At 48.6% G+C, this 23,606-nt stretch overlaps 1 long non-coding RNA gene across 1 annotated transcript; it reads left to right on the forward strand.

Moving 5' to 3' along the window:
• The first annotated feature begins 3,369 nt into the window (after positions 1–3,369).
• LOC122458843 lies at positions 3,370–23,104 on the forward strand. Its single transcript, XR_006279123.1, has 3 exons — positions 3,370–3,528; positions 17,427–17,430; positions 23,093–23,104. It is a non-coding gene; the product is annotated as an uncharacterized LOC122458843 (long non-coding RNA).
• The last annotated feature ends 502 nt before the right edge of the window (positions 23,105–23,606 follow it).

Here is a 23,606-nt window from a genome sequence, read left to right on the forward strand (position 1 = left end):
CTAGATTAAAGAGCCCTTTAATACCCGATATTTTCTCTCCATTAAGGCACTTCAACACTTCAGTGAAGTCACCTTTCAATCTTCTTTTGATAAGCTAAACAGGTTGAGTTCTTTCAATAGCTCACAGGAAGACATTTTTCTCCAGCCCTCAGAACATTTTGTGGCTCTTTGCTGCCCCAGCTCCAATTTCTCAACATCTCTTTCAAATGAGGACACCAATACTGGATGCACTATTCCAATATCAGTTTCACTGGTGCTGTGTCACCTCCCTATCCTACTCACAGCTCTGCTCAAACATCTAATGATGACTTTAGCCCTGTTCACCACAGCATCACACTGGGAGCTCATGTTGAACGGCTTGCCCAGTATGGCGCCTAAATCCTTTTCAGAGTCACTGCTTTCATGGATACAGTTCTCAATTCTGTACGTGTGGCCGGCATGCTTTGTTGCTAGGTATAGGACCCTGCATTTGGCTCGGTTCAAACTTGTTTTGGGATCTGGTATCACTGCCCTGTCCTCATCATTAATTATCACTCTGCCAGTATTTTGTCACCCACCATTCTTATCAGCAGTGATTTTATATTGGCTTCCAGTTCATTGATGATAATTATTCTTAAACTAGCTACTGTGCTTTCAAGAATTAGTCCTTGAGAGTCTCTTCAGATCCCTGGTGCCCAGTACCTGCTCCCCACAGCACAGCAAGAACCGGCCGTCCAGTCCAGCTGATCCATAGAGGCTAAGCTCTGAACAAACACATGCTTAGGAGTTGTGTTGTCCATAGGCTCTGAACAACATGTGGGAGTCAGCAGCTTACAAAAGGGCTACAGACCTAGAGTGGAGACAGGCCTCAACTGTGTCTCAGTCTCCCACCCTGTAAAATGGGAATAATAAAGGAAACCTTGATTAGTTCTATTTTATAGTTGGGGAAACTGAGGCACACAGCGGCAAAGAGATTCACTCATGGTCAAAAAGCCAAGATTAGAAAATGGCAGGTCTGCTGATAGCCAGTCCTGGGACCTAGCCCCGATTAGCTTGGCCTCTCTGCTCCAACTTCAGTCACAGCCCGAGTAGAGGTTTTCTTCTTCTCCATGTCCTTTAACTTCATGTCACTGCAGAAGAAGGATTTTCTGTCAGCCGGCTGGCTCTAATGCATGTGGATGTCTCTCCAAAAGACGTGCTCTGGCTCAGCCACACGTCATGGGTTGACTGAAGGAACCACTCGATGACATTCTAGGGCTTGAATTACAAAGCAGGTCAGACTAGATGGACAGAATGGTCTTTTCTCACCTTAGAATCTATGAATCTGTGCATTTTTCTGCTGCTAGGCAGATAACTCTGGACATATTTTCTCTCATTCACTTTCAGTTGGAATAATTTAAATCCTGTCCAAAGGATGTCCTCTTCCATTGCATCTTCAGCATCTTTCATAGCAAACAGTTACTGTTAGCCCACAGGCTTCCAGTTTCAGCCTGTCCCAGGGTGAGATGACCAGGAAAGGGGTGGAGCTCAACTGCACCTAGCCCAGGTTTTGCAACTCCCCAGGTGAAGGGAATAAATGCAGGGGTCATGTGACAAGGAGCAGCATGTGACTAGGAACCAGGCCTGTTGGGAGATTTAAGGGCAGCCTGTGCTCATCCAGGAGAGAGACCCCAAGGGAAGCAGGCCTGGGAGGGGATTGGATAGTCCTTTAAAGGTCAGGGACAAGCCAGGAAGGGGCCAGGCTGAGCACATCAGACAAGGCCCTAGGAGAGAAAGACAGGACAGTTTAGGTGCACAGCAGGGTAGGGAACAGCCAAGCTGCGAGGGATGGGAGCTGGGCTTCCTGGCAGAGTCCAGGAACAAAAGCACAGGATTAGGAAAGTAAGGACTGTGCACGGAGGGACAACGTAATGTCCCCTGGAGGGAAAAGACTCTCCCCACCATTTCTTAACCTCATGGGCTGCTCCCAGGCTCTGCCAATCCCTCCCGTATATCAGCAGCTCCAGCTGCCTGAAAGAGCAGGTACCAGAGGTCATCTTGCACCTGGGACAGAGATGGAAGTTGATGATTTACCTGCACATGGTGAACATGGTGCAAGACAGCACTCAGCTCCAGAGTCAGGGGGCAGCTTCTTTTGCTGGCAGGAGACTGTGTATGAGCCTTTGCAGGTTGGGACGTGAGACAGGGCATGGAAGTTTGGGGAACAGGGCAGAGGTTGGGGTTGGGCAAGGAGGGCAGGGACTTGGAAAGCAGGAGCAGAGGATCAAACACTTTCTGAATGTGGGTCAGGATTCTCCCCACTTCAGAGAAGGGGATAGTGAGGCACAACGTGGGAGCAGGACTTGGCCGATTTGGCTGAGCATCTGAATAATCGCTACGGTGAAAATATACAAACTATTAAGTGTCAGAAGAACATTCATCAGGAAATTGGAGAGTTCAGGGCCAACCAGAAAAGGTGCAGTATATGGCATAAACCAGTATGTGCTCTGCCACCTTACTGGTTTTGGAGTCAGGGCACGTCTCTTGGACAGGGGCTAGAAGATCTTTCTCTCAGATACACAACTGTCAATAGTTGGGAACAAAAACCCCATCTGTAATTTTACTCACTGGCCCTGCCACAAACTCCACCCTCCAACCATTGTGAACCAGGACCAGGAACAGCATTCCACTGTCATGTCTACATGGACCTGCGCACCTGCAGACATTGCAGCTGGCACATGCAGTGGTGCTGGCGCTGTGACGTGAGTTGGATGAACCACCAAGCTGGGCCATATAACCAGCATTCTCTCCTTAAGCAATTGGTCCTGCCTCCTGCCCCTGCTCTCTTCATCCAGGAACCCCTGGAGCACTCTCTCCTCATGGACCATGTCCCTCCCCTCCCTGGCAATTTTGAAATCAAGGTGCTTTTTGCTCCTCCTTGCGCCTATCTCGAAAAGCTCCTGCATGATCCTCCTCCTTCTGGCCCACTGCTGGCCACTTGTAGCACCTGCAGTCCGGGGCAGCAGGCTTAGCCTAGCAGGTGTTGAAGTGTCTTCCAATGGAATGAAACAGAGGCTATATTAATTCTATTACCTGGGTGAGGAGATGGGAGGAGAAAGAGTCCCTCACTTTGCTTTGTGTCTATCCACAAGGCCATGATTTGCAACATTGTGGAATGCTTCTATATCTCTTTCATAAATTCTCACGTACACTCCATCTCACTTCTGCCCTTGAAAGGTTCACACATGCACAAGCCCACCCTATGCAGGTGTGTGAGTAACACTGATTTTACATAAGAATGTCCATCCAGCCCAGTATCCTGTCTTCTGACAGTGGCCAATGCCAGGTGCCCCAGAGGGAATGAACAGAACAGATCATCAAGTGATCCATCTTCTGTGGCCCATTCCCAGCTTCTGGCAAACAGAGGCTAAAGACACCGTCCCTGCCATCCTGGCTAATAGCCATTGATGGACCTATGCTCCATGAATTTATCTAGTTCTTTTTCTAACCCGGTTATAGTCTTGGCTTTCACAACAACCTCTGGCGAAGAGTTCCATAGACTGACTGTGTGTCAACTTGTTGATTTTACTTTAAATCAATACAAAAAACTAAGAAGCTGGATCTGGCTGATGCAGGGTAGGCTGAGGTCATGTTTTGGGGATATTTACCAAAACCAGCTCTGATGTTGTTTCTGGCAGGGGAAGCACTTAATATTTTAGAAATATTGGAAAACCTAGTAATTTTCCAGGCAAGTGGTGGGATCCCATCAAAGTATGCCAAGGAGCCATTCAGGGAAATGGTGCGTGACCAGCATATCAATGAGTGCAATGGTTTAGTAAGCTACCGGGTACAGGGAGAGGGTGGTCTACAAAAGTTCTCTCTGCCCAGAAATCTGAAAAAGTCATCTAGAATTCATGTTCCATGAAAACTTCCAAACATCACTGTTAGGATATAGATATGCAGGCCTGTCTGTAAAGGCCTATACTCTAAGAATTTAGGTGTATTCTTATCACTTAGCTAGTTATAGAGGTATAAAAGAAAGATCAAAATCACTGTCTGCCAGTGTAAGGGCCTTCTCTTACTGTGACAGTCTGAGGCCCTGTTCTTAGGCTAAGGCCTTTGGCTAAGCAACAGAGGCAGCTATAAGCTGGGAAGCGACCGGTCACCTCCTCACATTCCAAACTAGTCACATTGACAGAAGGTGCTATTGGGCTGTTAGGAATACAATTCTGTCCTGATAATGCCTATCACCTCCAGAGAAAGGGAAGTGCCTAGAAAATGTAAAAGGAAACTTAGTTTGATAGCATCCTGTCTGGCAAGAACTCACTTATCAATAGCTGGGATGTGAAATCCTCATTTCTTTAAAAGAAAAGGAGTACTTGTGGCACCTTAGAGACTAACAAATTTATTAGAGCATAAGCTTTCGTGAGCTACAGCTCACTTCATCGGATGCATTTGGTGGAAAAAACAGAGGAGAGATTTATATACACACACACAGAGAACATGAAACAAGTTGTTCTATCACTGTAGTCCCCATTTCCCTATTGTTTGTCTGTATAATCTCTGTCTGGTTCTGTGATAGTTTCTGTCTGCTGTATAATTAATTTTGCTGGGTGTAAACTAATTTAGGTGGTGGGATATAATTGGTTAAATAATCATGTTACAATATGTTAGGATTGGTTAGTTAAATTTCAGTAAAATGATTGGATAAGGTATAGCTAAGCAGAACTCAAGTTTTACTATATAGTCTGCAGTCAATCAGGAAGTAAGGGGGGAAATGGGAACAGGGACACAGGTAAGGCTCTGTGATGTCAGAGCTGGGAAGGGGGACACTAAGGAAGGAAACTGGAATCACACTTGCTGGAATTTCACCCTAATAAACATTGAATTGTTTGCACCTTTGGACTTTGGGTATTGTTGCTCTCTGTTCATGCGAGAAGGACCAGGGAAGTGAGTGGGTGAAGGAATAAGCCCCCTAACAATCACCTTCCAGGAACAGAAGGAAATCAGGACCCAAATTAACAAACTTTTGAATTAGCATGGAGCCTTCTGCAGGCGGCAGAGTGGATTCTCACCAACCCTCCTCCCAAATCCAGCAACAGAAAAGCCAGAACCACACAGGGCAAAAGAATGCCTGCTGCACGAAGCATCATCTAAAGTCACCTTCCAAAGAGTTAAGGAGAAGCCAGGATAAAAAAGGATTCAAAATTCACATTTTCACTGCTGGATGGGATAAGAATTTGCTACCCAAAATATGCATCTGTAGCATTAGATGGGCGTACCCAAGATAATGATAAGGTCCCCTTTCAAAAATAGGCCCTCAGGCCTGCTAGATCCGTTAGCTATTAACAGTATGGAAATCTGTATCTTCAAGGTTTTTTTCCCTCTGTTTGGACTTGTGATGGGGAATACAAACCCCACACTGGGGAACAAGGGGTTAAGGAACTGCTCTGGCCTCAGCCAGCCCAGCTACACCACACCTGTAGGGGATTCACAGACTGGATGAGGACTTGTGGGCAGACCAGGCAAGAGGAAGGACCTCTACCTTGCAGGTCCTAAGGGAAGGCAGGATCTCTCCCTTAACAACTGCCTGAAGGTCCCTCTTTCAGGGAAGGGGGAACCTGCTTCTGTTATACCCAGAGAGTGAGGCATTTCCCCCTCAAGCCTACTAACCAGTTTTTTGGTGTTGATTCCCTGGCTTTTGTTTCTGGACTACCCCGAAAGGGGAGAAGCTTGGAACTGGCCTGGCTGGAGGGCCAAGTCATGAGAGGAGGCAGCTGCTACCCCAAGAGGGAGAGAGCTGCTTTGGAAATTTAGCCCTTTCAATGCACCAAATGTAAATATGGCTGGTTGAGACTGTCCTCTATTGGTCCTTACTGACTATAGTCAAGTCATGATCATGGCCCCAGGACAACTAATATGCAGTCCAGTAATCTGTTCATCCTTCTCCACCACACTGAGACCCACAAGAGAGTAACCCCTAGTTGGGTCCAAAGCTTTGTGTTAGAAAAGTATCTATAATTTTTTTAAATCTCCAGGGATGATTTACTACTGGATATGTGAGACCGCCCCTGTCTGTCTCCCAATAGGAGGTCCCCCATGGGAACTCAATTGTCTTCCCACAAGTCACAGATAGGTGCTAAAGGAGAAACTGAACCTTGTTCTCTGGTTTGGATTCAGTGAACTTACCAGCCACACACTGGTTCCCCTGCTGGGGTGTATTAGTTAGCAGGTTGATCCCTGTCCATTTGAGGGCCTGGGATTCTCAAAAACCAAGAACTTTAAACAGGTAATAATGTGTCTAATGTCAAGTGCCACTGAGCCCACAACTTTGATCCTCTCTCCTTTTCCTATATAGGTTGTCACCAGTGACACTAACATTCCAGTCAGACACATCATCCCCCCAGGTTTCCCAGTTCTACCCACTTCCAACTCCTCTTCCCTATTACCCAGACTCCAGTGTTGCTACGCTTCATAAGTGATATCTTGCAGGGCTCATACACTGTAGCACAGCATTCCCCTGAGTACACACTTGTGTTTTCACAGGAGGGTTATCTGCAGAGGTGATGCGTGGGAAAGGGAGCATGTGGGCTCATGTGTCCCCCCTCCCTCGCAAGAGTTGCTGCTTGGCTTGTATTCAGCATGCTCACATGGACTGAGCATGCTCAGTAACACTGCTGAAGCCAGCAGCCCTCACTCTGACCTCCTCCTTCCTCCCCCCTTCCCCCACCCTCCCCACTATTGGCGGGCATGGGTCATCTCTGGTTATTTGCAAGCCAGGGAGAGATTCCAACGCACATGTCATGTTCTTCCCTCCATTGGAAGGTGCCATGAGAGAAAAATAATGTGTGCCAGTGGCCACAGCAGCATGGGATTGCATGCTCTCCAGAAGCCCTCAAGTCTTCTGTATCAGCTCTGCAGCATCAGAACAGCAGAGCCTGGATTGGAGCAGGGGAAACACCTGTTTCCCTCAGAATTCTTCCCTCAGGGCCAGAGCATTTAGAGCAGAAACCCCTGTCAAAGTTAAAGTTGCTCTAAACAGAGCTGCCAAGGGGTGTGCAGCTTCTTGACACACCATGGAAAGTGATCACTTTCTAGAGAGGCATAAAGCCCTACACTGATTGCTCCGAGAGTATCCCCCCGAGCAGTTGGGGGAGGCAGGACCTTATTCCTTACCTCTCATGATAGGGCTGGGTGTGAGCTTGTAGAGAGTTTGTAGACAGCCAGAGGCAGCTTTCTAGATGGTTGATTGAGAAATTCCCATGGAACCTAGGGGCGGCGGCCTACAGAGACAAGGAGCTAGATGGTTGTTGGAGTGACTCTTGGAGGAATGGTATGGGATGGCTCTCCGATTACCTCTTCACTCTGCTTCTTCCCACACCCACCTTAGGGGTAAGTCCATCACCTCCTCCTTAGCCCTTGGCTGCTGAGTGTGGGCTGGTAAACAGATAGGGCAGTAGAGAAGCTGCCCACTCAGCTCATGCACAGGAGGATCCATTGCAGCTCAAGTCCTCCTGCTTCTCACAGCCTAAAGGAATGCATGACACCCAGACTGTGACTGCATTAGTCTCCCACATGTGAGTGTGAGTGTGGCAGGAGAGGACACATGCCATGTCTGCAAACATCTTCTTCTGGACTGCTGAGGTCGGGGGAGAGAGGCCAGATTCCATCTAGCTCCTTAGGAGCTCTGAGGAAGCTCTGGGATCTGGAGAGAAGTCTCTGGATCCTTAGGATGTGCAAGTTTGGAGACATGTGGCTCTTGACTAGTCCACAGTACCCTGCTGTCCTCCCTCACAAGAGACACATTAACAGACAATTGTGCAAGTGACCCCCATGTCTCTCTATTTCCTTGGCCACATGTATTGTGCCCTTTTTCTGGTGGCTAGTCCAGAAATAGAGGACAAGAGCTCATTACTGCCGCCACCTGAGGGATTTGTTGGGTTGAGATCAGCTGGTAGAAGCATGCAATAGAGACAGAATCTGGGACTTCAGGCCCCTAGAGTGACCTCTTACCTTTATAGACCTGACCTTTCATCATACACAGCTATTTTAAAGTTTAGTGTGATAGTAAAGAAACCCATTTTCAACCCTTCACCACACAAAACAAAACCCTCAGTATTCATCATTAACTATTTATTTCTATTCTCCTGGCTCCCAAACTGCTTTTCCTCCCTACTGCCACCAGCCACCTTCAGGTTCTCCCTCTTCTCTCCCCAGCTGTGGTCACTTGATTGCAGCAGCTCAGCGGATGGTCCAGATTTCGCTTCCATTCTTCACTTCTTTGGATGACTCCATTTGCCAATGAGCAGCCTGATGGAAATACCTGAGTCCTCTGTCTGGCCACGCAGACCCAGCAGCTAAAGCCAAAGCTGCACTGAGAGCAATGGGAGATTAGCCTGGACTGTCAGGAGTGGAGGTTTGGCCCGTGGGGACTCCAGACACTGCAGCTGCTGCCACCTATATGGTGAATCCTCCAACCCATCGCCAAATGACTCTTCCACATTCTGCAAGCTGGCCTCCCTGGCTAACTATCTAGGAGAACAGAAACCCTTTGTTAGAGCAGGAGAGTCTCTTCAATGCTGCACTCTTTGCATGGCTCCCAGAGAGTCACAATGAAACACGACTGGGCTGCCCCTAGGATTCTCTCCAGGAGCTCCCTGCTCAGTCACTTGGCACCCACTAGCAATGGTCTCAGACAGTAGCATTGCAGAAGGGGGCTCAGCACACGACCCCTTCTATGGCTTCCTGAAAGGGAGGGAGTTAGCTCTTCTCATTTAAGGACTGGTTGTCAGAGTCAGGGCTCCGGGGTTCTCCGGCTTTGGAAGTGGGTGTGGTCTTGTGGTTGGAGTTGGAGTGGTATCAGTACCGTGCTTCAGTCCTGCCTCTGTCCGTGATGTTGTGTTGACCTTGCAGCCAGTTGCTTTCCATCCCTGTGCCCCAGCTAACAGGGATAATACTGACCCACCTCAGAGGGGGCTGGCAGAGGTCACCACTGTCATGGCTCAAGTTGGAGTATGCTGTATGTCCAGGGTGTCTGTATGTGGCCATGGTTGTAGTCATCTAGCATTACAGGCTGTTTAGCCCGTTCCTAGCCATGTGCGATGCATCTGCTCCTGGCCCTCTCTGGCACACAGCTCCATCACACCCCAGGACATGGCCCACCAAGGACAATCTATCAGCCTGCTGGAGGGAGCAGAGCTGGAGAGCAGAAAAGGGCATTGTAGAAATTGTACAAAAGTCAGTGTCACAGCCAGGTCAGGGGCAGCCATACCTAGGGTTCAGAGCCAGAGTCCACACTTACAAGACAGGAGTGTAGAGTCAGCTGGATCAGGATACTGGAAGATCAGAAACAAAAGACAAACTTGTGATCAGAATCACAAATGAGATCCCTCAAGTCTCACCAAGTCCAGCTGCCAGGAAATCAAGCCAGGGAAGCAGGAGCAGGAACAGGTAGCACACGGTCCAGAAGAGGGAGGATCTCAGGTGTTCAGACAGCTTCCTGTCCATGCTGCTGGCTTAAGGAGGGCCCGGGGGCAATTAGCTGCTCTGAGACTCTGCCAATAGACCTCAGGGGTGGAGCCTCAAAGAGGGGCTGGACTTCATGGGTCCTAGGTAAGCAATTGTGTGCAGACTACTAGGTGGAGGGCTGGAGTGTGGCTGCTCCCATGAACCCAGCAGACCTGGGTTAAAACCTATGAGTTATGACAGTGAGTGATCTCTCCCCGCTCAAACCTCCTGCAGGAAACCATCTCCAGGATCCCTGATACATCCTCTAAGAATAAAATAATGATGTCATGATGACAAATAGGTCTCTGTACCAGGGCTGGGATCCAGGGATGTGGAAAGCTCCCAGGCTATGGAGCAGGAGCAGGAGCCCCCTCTTTGTTGCAAAAGCCCCAAGTGCCCAGAAAAGTGAACTGTCCTTACCTCCAGGAGATGCATGGGATCTTCCATCTAAGCCTCAATGAGATCCATGTTGCTTGGTTTGACAGAATGAGATCACCAGTCCCCACTGCTCCCTGAGCTGGGCTGGCTGCAGAATACATCGTGTGAGAGGCTGGGACAGAACTTGGAAGACCGATGTGACAATCAGGATACAGGTACCCCAGGGGGAGAACAGAGGGTCTGAAACCAAAAGCCTAAGCAATTAAATCAACTGATTCGATAGAGAATTATTGTATCATATGGGGACATCAAATAAAGTCTGTTAGGAAAGCTGAGAACACACTGGTCAAGAATATCCTTGTGTGATGTAGGTCCAGGTGGGGTATAATGAGTTGTGTACGTATGCTGGAAATAGGTTCTTAAACTGTGTTTTCGGGTCAGAATTTATAAACAAGTTTGGCTTAGAGGCAGGAACGTGGATTCATCTGTCTGGGTCAAGCTTTATAAGCCATAGGCAATGAAAGTACATTGACATTGAAGGTAAACAAAGCAACCAACCTAAGAAGTGGCAGCTTGGGGAGCACACCGTGGGATGGAGTCTGCATCCCAGGAAGCTTTCCTGGTTCTGGAAGCACAGACAATGGACTTTGGGTAACTGAAAGGGAGCAAAAGACATTTGAGTTCTCCATCACATATGGAACAGAGGGAACAACACCCTTTGATTGCGGGAACATTGGGTCCCCTGGCCCAGATGGCTGGAGATGCTGGTAAATTGATGTTAGTCTGGAAACTCATGAGGCAAAAATTGTGACTTGTTATCAGTTTTAGTCACTACAAAGCATGTTTTGTTTTGTTTGTAACCAAACTTGTCTCTTTCTCTTGCTTAGTATCACTTAAATCTGTTCTTTGTTACTACGCTTCCCAAACCACCTCAGTGCTGTGTGTTCAAGTGAAGTGTGAGTCTCCAGCCTACCTAACAGCCTGAGGTGTGCCTTGTCCCTTTGGAGGCAGGAAACCTAATAATTTCTCTGAGTGTCCAGTAAGGGGACTGGACACTGCAGGGTGATGTCTCTGGGGAACTGGGATTCACTGTTTGTTACCTGCAAGGCAAGTTTCAGTCTGGCAGAATCTTGAAGAGTTTGCTGGCAAGGCAGAGAGGCTGGTGTGTCTGGCAGCTGACACAGCTTGGCAGCCGCAAAGCTCTCACCTGCTGAGGCAGCATGGTAACAGTGGCTGACGGTTCTGGGTGTCCTGAGCAGAATCTCAAAGATGGAGAAGAAGTTCCTGTTTGTTTCATGTTCACAAACCCATAGCAAAATAGCCAAGTGGGGGTGGGGGAGGAGAAGAGAGTGTACCTGGGGAAGTGCTGGGATGGGACCAAGTTCAGTTCCCAGCTCTCTCCCAGGTTAGTGGGTGAGACCTAGGACAGGTCTCTGTTGGACAAAGGACAACCCCCTGCTCCTTACAGTCATCTGTGTCCATGGGAGAGAAGGGCTGATTCCCTCCTTGTGAATCTCAGCAGCTCCCTAGGAAGGAGCCAGGGTTCTTCTCTGAGGACCGTCTCCTGGGCCTCACAGGGGTCTAAAGCTCTCACTCCCCAAGCTGGCCTGGGGCTTGGAGTTAGTGCTCAACAGAACCAGGTAGAGCCCTGTCACGAGCGCCAGCACCTTCCCTCTGTCCCTGAAAGAGGAAGTGCCCCAACACTGCACTGCACTGCACTGACTGCCCTCACCAAGGCTGGCCCAATAGGCTCTCAGGTAGCAGGACACAATGGAAATGTGGATCATCCAGTCTCTCATTTCAGGCTTCCCCAGGATTAAGGTAAAATTCCTGCTGCTCCTCCCCCTTGTGCTTACCTCCAAGATGTGCTGGAGTTTGTGCTGGGAATTGCTGTCAGCAGGCTCTTCAGCATGGCATCCATGTTCTCTGTGCAGGCCTTGTTCAGAGCCTGCCAGCAGAGGGAGCCCATGAGCAGGGTGCTCTGGGCCTGGTGCGGCCCCGACCCAGCACCCCAGCCGGAGCTGGGCTGAGCTGTGTGGTGCAACCCCGACCCAGCACCCCAGAGTGCAAAATTGCCTCTTCAGTGCAAAATTGCCACAGATTGATCACCTCTAGGCAGAGCAAGCTAGAGTGTGCTCCCTTTTGTTTGTTCTCACAGTACTTCACAGTGGTATTGTCAGTGAGTATGTGAACCACTGAGCGTCTGATACCTTCTGGGACCATATGGCAAGCATTGTGGATGTCCCAAAGCTCCAGCATATTGATATGGAGCAAGGTCTCTGGCTCTGACCAGAGTTCCTGTACCTTCAGCAAGCCCAAGTGCACCCCACACACACCCAGCACTGCAGTGTTGGTAACAACTGACTTGGCTGGTGAAGGGAACTTCCAGACAAACAATCTGTGGGTAAATTTATCACTGCAAGGAGTCTAGGACTAGTGAGGAAGATGACCCAGCCCAACCACTGAATGAAGGGTGGGGCAATAGACCGTCTTGAGTCACATTTGAAGGGGGCAGAGGTGTAGCCTTACAAATTTGACCACCTGCATGCAAGCAGACATGTGGCCCAAGAGGCTCAGACACACCTGGTCTGTCATGGAGGACTGGGATTACAGACTGGGACAGAGATGTTGAATTGCCTGAAAGTGGCTGTTCAATAGGAATGCTTTTGACCTCATGCAATCTAACAGGGCCACAATGAACTTGATATTTTGAGTGTGAGCCAAGGCTGACTTTACCGGTGTTCAAAATGAAGCCAAGCAAGTGCAATGTGGTGCTGATGGGATGAGAACTTCCTCGCTGTATCTGCCCTCAGTAACCAGTCATCGAGGTACAGGAAGATGTTGAGTCCCTGTCTCCTGACATATGCAGTAACAACAACCATGCACAGGGTGAAGACTAGGGGAGAGGAAGAGAGGCCGAATGGCAATACCATGTACAGAAAATGGTGTTCTCTTACAAAGAAGCAAAGGACCTTCCTGGGGCTCAGCAGAATCGCTACATCAAAGAAGGCATCCTGGATGTCCAGAGCAGTGCACCAGTTGTTCTGAAATAACACAGGGGGGCTAGTCAAAGAGAACATCATATATCTGATATGTTTGAGGCTGTAAAGGTCAAGGATGGGTCTCATCCTGCCCTTGGATTTGGATATCAGGAAATGCCTGGAGTAGAATCTTAACCCAATGGAGTTCCAGTGGAACTTCCTTCACTGATCCCAGGGCCAGCAAGGAACTAAGTTGTTCAATGAGCAGACTCATATGAGAAGGGTCCGAAAAGGGACAGGGAGGGAAGATGGGGAGATGAACTGGATGGCATAATCCAATCGGACAGTGTCTGAGATCCACTTGTTGGAAGAAATCAAGCCCCAACTGCTGTAAAAGTGGGCCAGTCTATCCCCAAATGGGCAGGGAGAGAAGGAGGGAGGAGCAACAACTGGAAAAGTGCCCTGGACCAGGGAGTCAAAATGGGCACTTACACAACACTGGGAAATAGCATATAGGCTTGTGGGACCTATCCCTCTTCCTAGGGTAGCTCTGTTGCTTCAGGGGAAGGGACTGTGCAAAGGTACTAAGCAACATAGCGGAGCCTCTGCTGGCAGGGTGTGCACCCTCAAGGACCTCAGGGTTGTCCTGGAGTCCTTGAAGAAGTGAAGCACATCATCAGTCTTGACCAAGACCAGGGTTCAGCCATCAAAAGGCAAGTCCTCAAAGGCTGGATGGACATCAGGCAACGCTGGAGTTTAGCAGCCAAGAAGCCCTCTGTATGGTGACTGCAGAAGCATCACCTTGGCCTAAGTGTCCCCAATGACAAGGGCAGACTGCAGGAACATCTTGGCCACCAAGTAGCCTTCCTTGACAAAAGCCTTAATGTCATCCTGTGAGGCCTTGGGCACCTGGTCAGCAAATCTGGACATAGCTGTCCAATTAAGGAAGTCGTATTTGGACAGCAAGGTACGTTAATTAGCAATTTGCATCAGTGGGGCTGAGGATTTTCCTGCCCATAAGGGTGTAGATTTTCCTGCCCATAAGGTCCAATTACTTAGAGTCTCTGTCCTGGGGGGTGGATTTGAATCTGCCCTACCGGATCCTGTCATTCACTGCCATCACTACCAGGGAATTTGAGGACAAGTGTGAATAAAAGCCCTCAAATCCCTGAGCTGGAACAAAGTAGCACTTTTCTTTGTGCTTAGCCGCTGGTGGTACTGAGGCTGGCGTACTCCAAAGGGCTTTGGCCAGTTTGAGAGTGCATGCATGCATCCGATGAAGTGAGCTGTAACTCACGAAAGCTTATGCTCAAATACATTTGTTAGTCTCTAGGGTGCCATAAGTACTCCTTTTCTTTTTTACTGATCAGAAGGGCAACTCTCCCAGAGGCAGATGGCTGTAAAATGTCCACCAATTTGTGGATGTTCTCATTCAGGAATTCTGATTGGATGCCCAAGGATGCAGCCACATAGCACAAGAGGTTTTGATATGCCGTAAAGTCCTCCGGTATTGAAGAGGAGGATGAACCCGGAAGTACAGACTTGTCTGCAGACAAAGTCAAGGCCCTTGTTTGAGCCAAAGCTGAATCATGTTCCAGGGATGAGGCACCCGGACAAGATGGCTCTGCAGGGAGGAAGAGAGCTGATGTCTGAGCCCATAGCTGATTTGTGGCCATCATTGCAGATCTGGCAGATGATTTCATCTTTGAACGAGATGAATAGCAGGATCGCTAAGAACGAGGGGCATCCCACTAATTCCAAGGGGGTCACTGATATGGATAGGGAGTTGGTGCAGAGTAGGTGCTGGGCCAGGGACCTCTGTCCTTACCATAGGGCTTATACCAATCTTGGGGACCTTAGTGGTCCTTGGTGTTTGTTGGGTGATGCAAAGCGGGAGGATGATGACCTTGATTCAGATGCAGAGGAGTCCTGGGACCCTGCTGACAAGAATGGAGTGAGACCAGAGGGAGCAAATAGGTGATCCAATTCGTCCATCGCCCAAAACGAGTCAGAAAACAGTGCCTCAGATGGAGGCAGTACCATTGGTACCAAAAATACCAATGCAAAGGAGGTGTCAGTCCCGACGTGAATAGTGGCACACCGATTGTATCGGTGCTGTGGGGTGGTGAGAGCTGCCAGGGAAGCATGCGTACTGATTCTGATACCAGCCCTACCCCAATGACTGGAAGGGGAGCACTGGAACGCAGTGCAGACAGACCCAAGGGTTCAGCACCTCACTCCATCAGAGTGGCCTGGAAAAGTCCTGAATCAACAGTGAGGTTGGGACCGAAAGGCAGAGGAGGTCTGCAGCTGCCTGGTATGCCAATGCCATGGGCAGTCAATATCAGCAGCTCTCTCAGTGGTAATGGACTCCACAGATGCCCAGAGGCTGGAACCATAGTCAATGATGAAGCGTTTCTGACCATCCCTCTTGTTACCAGGGAAGCATCATCAGTACCCACACTGTCCTGCCTGCCAGCACCAGCTTCGTGCCTGTCCAGGCTCTTCCTGGAGAGTCACCCCAGACCTGGAGTGGTCTCAATTGGTCTTATGAGATCTTTTTTTGGCACAGTCAATGCGGAAAGGCTCCTCTGCCTCTTCAGAGAAGCACCTGCTCCTCAGCGTAAAGCAGCCATACCTCTCAGAGCCCGAGGGTGATCGTCGGCCTGATGAAGGCCTCAGTACCAAATCAGACCACATGGCTTGTTCGACCAGGTGCTGGTGAGGCAAAGGTCTTGGGCCACCTGAGTCCTTTTCTTGAACAATCTGCCAACTGAACAACGCTCTTTGATCTTGCCAAGACATAGCAGGCTCCGCATGTGGGGAACACTATTAGGAATCGCTCACCCAGATGAGGGCAGCACCAGGGGACAAAACTACTACAGCTAACCTAACACTAAATACTAACTATATACACTAAGACTGATTGTGAGTTTGTGAGGTTACAACCACACAGAACTCCGACTCCAGCCATGGGCAGGCAGAAGAAACTAGGGGAGCAGGGAAGGCAGCATCACCTCATATAGCCAGGGGAGGGGCCACAGCCATGAGCGCCACGCCTCTACGGGTACAGCTAGGCAAATGTCTCCAGCAGCGGCGCGCAAGATAAGCACACACCTACGTGGAATATGCGTCTAGATCTAGTTGAAGAATCAAATTTTCTGTCAACCAAACTAGCTGTGAAAATGAAAAGTCACTGGAGACCCAAATAAAATTTAACTATTATGCTTCTCATTTCTTCACTGCTAAGTAACAACTGCCACCAGCACAGATCCCTGCCAATGAATTACGGGGACCAGCTTCCTGGGATACTTCAGCTATTTTTGTTAACAGCAACCACAGCTGGTATGGTGTACAGGGCTTAGCTATTTGTGTGAGCTTGTCTAGAAAAGCTTATAATACACATTTCTAAAATCATGTAGAAAAAATGTGTGCTTTATCCTAGGTGGCTGTAAAACCACTGGTTAGATAATAATTTAGTGCATTTTACATTGCTTATATAGCCCATTTAATGGAGCATGGCCATGGGGGGTCTGAGATCATCAGCCAGTATTCTAGAATACTGATCCATACAAAAGGAGTTTATTTCCTTTTCCTCTTTTAATGTTATTTAAGAATTTAAGTGCTTCAGAGAAAAGAACGGAGCAGCAAGATTTTTAAAATGTTAAATAGCATCTAGTAAATCGAAAGCAGTTCAGGAGAACCCAGAGGAAACTAGCAAATGTCATGTGTAATGGCACAAGCAATTTTATGCCCTGAAAAAGCATGGTCTTCCAGTCATCCAGCCTCTAGAAGCAAAGCAAATAGACGCAGAGTGCAAGTTTGTGATTGATTACTTGCTGCTGAATATTATAGGTAGGAATGCACAATAATAATACCCTTGTCCCCCAAGGTTTAGTTATGGTTAAGCATAGAGTGGAAATCAATCTGTCATCCAGCAATCATCATCATCTACTCCATAAGAAATTATTTAAATTCACACAGAGCAAAACTGTGTTCAGTAACACTTTTATTTAGGAAACAACATAAGCTGCAAATACCACACTTGGACATAATCTTGTCAAGACCATTAGGTCAGAGTCTACACTACGAAATTAGGTCAAATTTATAGAAGTCGATTTTTTAGAAAGCGATTTTATACAGTCGATTGCGTGTGTCCCCACTTAAGACCATTAAGACGGTTGAGTGCGTCCACAGTGCTGAGGCTAGTGTCGACAGCCAGAGCGTTGCACTGTGGGTAGCTATCCACAGTTCCCGCAGTCTCCACCGCCCCCTGGGTTGAAATCCCAATGCCTGATGGGGCAAAAAACATTGTCGCAGATGGTTCTGGGTACATGTCATCAGGGCCCCACTCCCTCCCTCCATGAAACCAATGGCAGACAATCGTTTTGCGCTTTTTTCCTGGGTCCCCGTGCAGACACCATACTACGGCAAGCATGGAACCCTCTCAGCTCACCGTCACTATACGTCTCCTGGGTGCTGGCAGACGTGGGACTGCATTGCTACACAGCAGCAGCTCATTGCCTTGTGGCAGCAGATGGTACATTACGACTGGTAGCCGTCCTCGTCATCTCCTGGGTGCTCTTGGCCAGCCTCGGTGAGGTTGGTTGGGGCGCCTGGACATAAATGGGAGTGACTCAGGTCATTCTCTTCTTTAAGTTTTGTCTAATGAAGATTCAGTCCTGCCTGAAATATTGGCAGGGGGATAGCTCAGTGGTTTGAGCATGGGCCTGCTAAATCCAGGGTTGTGAGCTCAATCCTTGAGGGGGCCATTCTGCCTAAGGCTGCTCTCCCAACCAGCAGCACCATGAGCACCCAGGAGACGATGACAGATAGCAGTCATACTGCACTGTCTGCTACCAGCCTACCCCTTTCTCCCCCTCCCTCCATGAAAGCAATGGCAGACAATCGTTTTGCGCCTTTTTCCATGCAGGCGCCATATTGCTGTCAGCATCGTCATCCAGCTGCCGCTTCTGCTGCCACTCTACTCTCCTGCTGACACCATCCCATGGCAAGCATGGAGCCTGCTCAGATCACCACGGCAATTGTGACCATTCTAAACACCATACACATTATCCAGCAGTATATGCAGAACCAGAACCAGAACCAGAACCTGCAAAAGCAGGCAAGTAGGCGACATGGTGAGGAGAGTGATGAGGACATGGACACAGACTTCTCTCAAAGCACGGGCCCCAGCAATTTGGCCATCCTGGTGGCAATAGGGCAGGCTCATGACATGGAATGCCAATTCTGGGCCCGGGAAACAAGCACAGACTGGTGGGACCGCATAGTGTTGCGGGTCTGGGACTACTCCCAATGACTGCAAAACTTTCGCATGCGTAAGGGCACTTTCATGGAACTTTGTGACTTGCTTTCCCCTGCCCTGAAGTGCAAGAATACCAAGATGAGAGCAGCCCTCACAGTTCACAAGCAAGTGGCGATAGCCCTCTGGAAGCTTGCAACACCAGACAGCTACCGGTTAATTGGGAATCAATTTGGAGTGGGCAAATTTACTGTGGGGGCTGCTATGATCCAAGTAGCCAGCGCGATCACTGAGCTGCTGCTATCAAGGGAGTGACTCTGGGAAATGTGCAGGTCATAGTGGATGGCTTTGCTGCAATGGGATTCCCTAACTATGGTGGGGCGATAGACGGAACGCATATCCCTATCTTGGGCTGGACCATCAAGGTAGCCAGTACATAAACCGAAAGGAGTATTTTTCAATGGTGCTGCAAGCACTGGTGGAGCACAAGGAACATTTCACCATCATCAATGTGGGATGGCCGGGAAAGGTTCATGACACTCACATCTTTAGGAACTCTGGTCTGTGGGAACGGCTGAAGCAAGGGACTTATTTTCCGGTCTGGAAAATAACCATTGGGGATGTAAAAATGCCTATAGTTATCCTTGGGGACCCAGCCTACCCCTTAATGCCATTGCTCATGAAGCCATACATAGGCACCCTGGACAGTAGTCAGGACCTGTTCAACTATAGGCTGAGCAAGTGCAAAATGGTGGTAGAATATGCATTTGGATGTTTCAAAGCGCGCTGGCACAGTTTACTGATTCAGTTAGACCTCAGCGAAACCAATATTCCCATTGTTACTACTGCTTGCTGTTGCTCCACAATACCTGTGAGAGTAAGGGGAAGACATTTATGGTGGGGTGGGAGGTTGAGACAAATCGCCTGGCCGCTGATTACGCACAGCCAGACACCAGGGCGATTAGAAGAGCACAGCAGGGTGCGGTGCGCATCAGAGAAGCTTTGAAAACCAGTTTCATGGCTGACCAGGCTACAGTGTGACAGTTCTGTTTGTTTCTCATTGATGAAAATCTGCCCCCTTGATTCACTCTACTTCCCTGTAAGCCAACTGCCCTCCCCTCCCCCCTTCAATCACCGCTTGCAGAGGCAATAAAGTCATTGTTGTTTCAAATTCATGCATTCTTTATTAATTCGTCACACAAATGGGGGGATAATTGCCAAGGTAGCCTGGAAGGGGTGGGGTGGTAGAGGATGGGAGGACGGAAGGACAAGGCCACACTTCAGTTCATAACTTATTGAATGCCAGCCTTCTGTTGCTTGGGCAGTCCTCTGAGGTGGAGTGGTTGGGTACCCAAAGGCCCTTCCACTGCATTCTTGGGCATCTGGGTGAGGAGGCTATAGAACTTGGGGAGGAGGGTGGTTGGTTACACAGGGGCTGCAGTGGTGGTCTGTGCTCCTGCTGCCTTTTCTGAACCTCAACCATATGCCGGAGCATATCAGTTTGATCCTCCAGTAGCCTCAGCATTGCATCCTGCCTCCTCTCATCACACTTACGCCAACTCTCCTCTCGCTCATCCCACCTGTCCTCTCGCTTGTCCCTCCTCTCCTCTCACTCATCCCTCCTCTCCTCGCATTCATTTTGTGCTTTCCTGGACTCTGACTTTGTCTCCTTCAACACATTGTGCTGGGCTCTTTCAGCGTGGGAGGCCTGCATGAGCTCAGAGAACATTTCATCGCGAGTGTGGTTTTTTTGGCTTCTAATCTTCGATAGCCTCTGGGACGGAGATGATATGTGGAGCGATGAAACATTTGCAGCTGTTGGAGGGGAAAAAGGGAGATTAGTCTTTAAAAAGAGACATTTTAGAGAACAAAGGGTAGACTCTTTCACGGTGAACCAAGCTGTTAACATTACGTAGCACGTGTGCTTTCTTTACAAGGTCGCATTTTGCCTCTTATATCGAGGGCCTGCTAGTATGATGTGAGAGATCACACAGTCTTTGGGCTTCTTTAACCTTCCTAACATGTGGGAATAGTTTCAAACAGCGGCGCCTTCATTTCACATACCAAGAACGTGTTGGGTTGGCCCTTTAAAATGGTTTGGCCATTTAAGAGGAAGGGCTGTGGTTTTCAGGTTAATGTGCAGCACAAACCCAACTAACCACCCCTCCCCCCCACACACACCCAATTCTCTGGGATGATCGCTCCCCCCACCACATAGCTAACAGCAGGGATGATTTCTGTTCAGCCACAGACAAACAGCCCAGCAGGAATGGCCACCTCTGAATATTCCCTTAATTAAATTCCCCTATTTCAACCAGGTGACCATAAATGATATCACTCTCCTGCGGATAACATAGAGAGATAAAGAACGGATGTTGCTTGAATGCCAGCAAACACCAGGACCATACACTGCCATGCTTTCTTATGCAATGATTCCAGACTATGTGCTGCTGGCCTGCCATTGTAAAGTGTCCTACCACCGAGGACGGAATAAGGCTGCCCTCCCCAGAAACCTTTTGCAAAGGCTTTGGGAGTATCTCCAGGACAGCTTCATTGAGATGTCCCTGGAGGATTCCCGCTCCATCCCCAGACATGTTAACAGACTTTTCCAGTAGCTGTACTGGACGCGAATGCATCCCAAGTCTTCAAGGCAAATTAATCATTAAACACACTTGCTTTTAAACTGTGTATTATATTTACAAAGGTACACACACCAGAGGTCCATCCTCCACCTTCTAGGTCCGGGAGTCCACCTTTGGTGGGTTGGGACGGTACTAGATCCAAGGTGAAAAACAGTTCCTGGCTGTTGGGGAAAACAGTTTCTCCACTTGCTTGCTGTACTTCAACCTCCTCCTCCTCCTCGTCCCCAAAATCCACATCCCTGTTGCGTGAGAGTCCATTGATGGAGTCCACGCACAGGGCTGGGGTAGTTGTAGGGGCACCCCCTAGAACTGCATGCAGCTCATCATAGAAGCGGCATGTCTGGGGCTCTGACCCGGAGTGGCCGTTTGCCTCTCTGGTTCTTTGGTAGGCTTGTCTGAGCTTCTTAAGTTTCACACGGCACTGCTGTGGGTCCCTGTTATAGCCTCTGTCCTTCATTCCCTTGGAGCTTTTTTCAAATATTTTTGCATTTCATCTTTTGGAACGGAGTTCTGATAGCACGGATTCATCTCCCCATACAGCGATCAGATCCAGTACCTCCCGTTCAGTCTATGCTGGAGCTCTTTTGCGATTCTGGGACTCCATGGTCACCTGTGCTGGCGAGCTCTGCATGGTCACCTGTGCTGATCAGCTCGCCACGCTGGCCAAACAGGAAATGAAATTCAAAAGTTCGCACAGCTTTTCCTGTCTACCTGGCCAGTGCATCCTAGTTGAGAGTGCTGTCCAGAGTGGTCACAATGGAGCATTCTGGGATAGCTCCCGGAGGCCAATACTGTCGAATTGCATCCACACTATCCCAAATTGGACCCAGCAAGGTCGATTTCAGCGCTAATCCGCTCATAGGGGAGGAGTACAGAAACCGGTTTTAAGAGCCCTTAAAGTCAGAAAAAATGGCTTCATAGCAGGGACAGGTGCAGGGCTAAACCAATCTAACGCCGCTAAATCTGACCTAAACTCGTAGTGTAGACCAGGGCTAAAAGTGAAGTGTTTTGTTTAGCGCTGAAGTGGTGCTACAGGCGGCATGTTCAGAGATTTTATTGCCACTATTTTAGACTTCACTGGAAGTGTTTTATATCAGGTCCAATAGTGCAGATAGTGTCAGACAAAAGCTACTGGCTCGGCACCTGCCAACAGCAGCCTCTAGAAGAAAAGTTTCTATGTTTACCTTTAAGAATGTTACTTGTTTCACATTCTCAGTATTTAGACTTACTCATCAGTTAGTAACAACATTTCCAGCTGTTCTTAAAGGCCTGCTGAAGAAGTGTTTGAAGGCGAACAATTTAGATACTTGAAAGTAGTTATAATCAAGGCACACCATAATTTTAACTGAAAGACCAGTATGATAGTGGATCCTCCCATATGACTAAACTTTCCCTGTTATATAAGCAAGACTCTTCCATATGAAAACTAAAAGTGCCAAGGGAAAGGCATTTGGGTTGCATCGAAGTGAAGAAAGGAACAGCCTGTACTGCTTGACTCCAAAATACAGTTGTTTTAAAGGAGCTGGTAGAAGCAAAATGACCACGGGTTCTGGTTGCTCTCTCTTTTCACTTGCTCACTTTAGTCTTTCCCAGTATCTGGCCTCTCTTGATGTAATATCCTTCTCATTTCCAGCTCCTACCATCTACAGTAACCTTCCTTTCTGTTTTGTGACTCCATCTCTTTTAAGCTCACGAAAGCTTATGCTCAAATAAATTTGTTAGGTCTCTAAGGTGCCACAAGTACTCCTTTTCTTCTAGGAGTGACAGTTTATAGATTCCTCCTATAAATGCAATACTCCAATGAGCCACTTTGACTTCAGGTACTAGAACCCTGCAAGAAACTGCAGGATATTTACAGCTGAGCTGGAGTAGCAGATGCAGTTCGTTAACTCTAACCAAAACACAGAGGGATTGGAGTCTCTCAGGGAAGTAGAGGGAAATGGGACTGGGAAACAAAAGGCCTGTGGGGAAACCACTATGAACAGCCAGGCAGGGGGAGGAAGCTTAGGCCAAAATCTGTGTTTTATTGCTGTTACTTGTGTCACCAGCAATACCAAACCTGAGAAAGGGTGTAAATTGGACACATGCAGTGTGGGTAATAGTCAGAGCAGGGTGCAAGCTACATCTGCTTCCTCTGTTAACATTTGTGCTTGGAAAGTATTTGCTTATCTCGTAAACACTTCCTCCCCCCCCCCCCCAAGGTATTTTCCTTTTTAGGCTAATCACTGCAATCTCTTTGATCTTTTAATGAATGTTTACCGTGGGACAGGGGTGCACTTTGTAAATAAAGGTGAGTCTGATTGCAAAACCAGTACTGAGGAAGACCCATCAATTAAAACTTTTGTATGAACTTAATAAATCAGTGTGGAATAAATCAGTGCGGAAAGCACTTTGAAAACTTGTAACCTCGTCAGTTACCTGTAACCTCGTCAGTACAACCTTACTTGTAACCTCGTCAGTAACCTCGTCAGTCTTCACAATGACCCTGTGAGGTAGGTTTTATGCTCATTTTACTGGGTATAACGTCATGGAAAATGAGGCACTGAGGTGAAATGACATGCCTAAAATCAGAGAAGAGGCAGTGGCAGAGCTAGAATTAGATCTCAGCCTATACAGCAGTGCTCCCCAAACTTTTGAGCGTTATGCCTCCCAATCCCTGTCCATGCCCCCCAAGCTGGGGCCAGGAACAGGGCTGCGGCTCGGGGGAGGGAGGGGGCTGCAGACAGGGATAAGGGGGCCAAGGCTGGGGCCAGAGCGAGGGGAGAGTCTGGGGCTGTGAGCTGGGCCAGGGCCATGGCCAGTGGCCAAGGCTGGGGGGCAGAGTCGCAGCTGGGACATGGTGGGGGACAGCAGCCAAGCCCCTGGCCGGGTGCGGAG

Source organism: Dermochelys coriacea, chromosome 2 (genome assembly GCF_009764565.3).
Source record: "Dermochelys coriacea isolate rDerCor1 chromosome 2, rDerCor1.pri.v4, whole genome shotgun sequence".
Classification (NCBI taxonomy): Eukaryota; Metazoa; Chordata; order Testudines; family Dermochelyidae; genus Dermochelys; species Dermochelys coriacea.